General features: G+C 37.1%; 1 long non-coding RNA gene across 2 annotated transcripts; it reads right to left on the bottom strand.

The window, feature by feature from the left end:
• Positions 1-1,113: 1,113 nt before the first annotated feature.
• Positions 1,114-1,658, bottom strand: LOC105313598 (uncharacterized). Of its 2 annotated transcripts, XR_002185764.1 has the most exons (4): positions 1,612-1,658; positions 1,518-1,547; positions 1,295-1,467; positions 1,114-1,242 (listed from the first exon to the last, which is right to left on the bottom strand). It is a non-coding gene; the product is annotated as an uncharacterized LOC105313598 (long non-coding RNA). The 2 variants fall into 2 exon arrangements; XR_002185763.1 differs by having other exon boundaries at positions 1,295-1,547.
• Positions 1,659-1,902: the final 244 nt, after the last annotated feature.

Genomic DNA, 1,902 nt, shown 5'->3' with positions numbered 1-1,902 from the left:
CTGCCACAATCATTCACTTTGATCATAGTTATAATAAATCAAGACAATCTCAGCAAAATGTAAGTTACTTTGATAATGAGTTGAGCTGACTTTTGGCCACACTCATGGTTCATTACTTTAAAGTTATAACTTTCTTCAGGTATCAGTATCAATGAGACAAACGTTGTACTGTGTAAAGATGATTGATGCCAAAGGTGAAAACTTTGTAATTTCTTGGAAGTCTCAGAAAGTTGATAATGTTAGCTCATTATACGATGCTGTTAAAGCCGACCTGTGTGACTCTCTTCCCTGCTGTCCTGAAGATATTACTCTTGGTTATTATGAACCAGGCCACAGCTTTAACGGAAAGCAGTTATCTTTAACAAATGTGACCCGATATAAGAAAACCAGGCTATCTGCGGGATTTTGGTAAAATCAGTTTTTGGTACCCACAGATAGAGAAAAAAATTTCCTTTCCAGCAATTTCCCGTTTATGACAATGCGCAATAAAATTTGGAAGTTAGGGACGCTGTTTGGACGATTGCTCTGGAATACTAGTTCAGAGAAAAAGCCATTTTCAGTTATTTTCAATGTTTCCGTGTCATGCCCGTTCATGAAGTAAATAAAACCACGCCCACACGTAAAACCACACCCAAATCAATTAATAAACGGGGAATGAAGAAAGAAGCACTTTTGACTCGCTTTTGACAGCATTTGAACTATCTTTTCTTGTATAATGGACATCTTAAGAGTTGTCTAAAGCCCTGCCATTCATGGTGACTTCAAATACTAGTAAGTTTTTTCATTACCAAGTTATAGAGTTATTATTACGTCTTCTAGTGCTAAAAGTCCTTTTTATGGACTGTTTTGAACACATATCATCCACATACTTCATTCAAATCCAGCCATCACTTTTCCTTGAGTTTACAGGTAATATATATATTATTTTTATTTAGAAGTATAATTAAGTTGTTTACATGTAACGTTAAAATAATTTATAGTCTTTGCACTTGTGGATGAATCCTATGAAAGATTTGTTGTTATTGTTATGTTTAATGATGTTTCTTTCAATTACTGTTGTAGCAGGGCCTCCTCCTCTTCCTTGGCTACCTCCCCCTCTTCCTTGGCCACCTCCCCTCTTCCTTGGCCACCTCCACCTCTTCCTTGGCCACCTCCCCCTCTTTTTTGGCCACCTCCTCTTCCTGCTCCTCTCCCTCCACCTCGTCCCTGCTTCCCTTTACCCCTATGTTGTCTCCTTTTCTTCTAACAAAAAGAGATTAAGTTATTATTGTTTACATTAATGCTCCACTGTTACTTTGAATTTCTTTCCCTTCTCTCTCTCTGTCTCCCCTCCCGTGCCTGTGTCTTCTCCCGTCTCCGTCTCTTCTGTCCCCTCTGTTTCGTTTCCTGCCCCTGTTTCTTCCTTATCATCACTGTCCTTTATTTCTCCTCTCTCCCTCCTTCCTTCTTCTATTACTTCCAGCTGTCCTAATTTACAATGTCATAAAGCCTTTAATTTACACTTAAATTATGTTTACTTTTAAGAGCTGGCCGAAACTGTTCCAAGTCTTAAAGTTAATAATCAGTGTTAAATGAAAGTACAAGTAATTCAACTATTATTAATTTAATTACCTAAGGGCCTTCCTTCTTTCTTCTTGCCTAATGTTTGTAAATAAAACTAACCAACATACAATGCAAAGTTACTTTTTAATACAATGGTTCTTCTTACATCTGCTTGACAGCAAAAATTATTAGATTGCAATCATAAAAGAAAACTTACTTAGGCCATTTGATTCTATTAAAAACAATGTCATTTTCAATGTCAATTTCACTCAATCTTACCATTCTCTTTTGTACTGTCTCCTCTCTCCTCTTTGTCTCTGTCCTTTTTGTCTCTTTCCCCTTTCTCCTCTGTCCTCTCTC

This window comes from Amphimedon queenslandica, unplaced genomic scaffold, assembly GCF_000090795.2.
Source record: "Amphimedon queenslandica unplaced genomic scaffold, v1.1 AMPQUscaffold_13270, whole genome shotgun sequence".
Classification (NCBI taxonomy): Eukaryota; Metazoa; Porifera; class Demospongiae; order Haplosclerida; family Niphatidae; genus Amphimedon; species Amphimedon queenslandica.
This window is presented reverse-complemented; position numbering and strand designations above follow the sequence as displayed.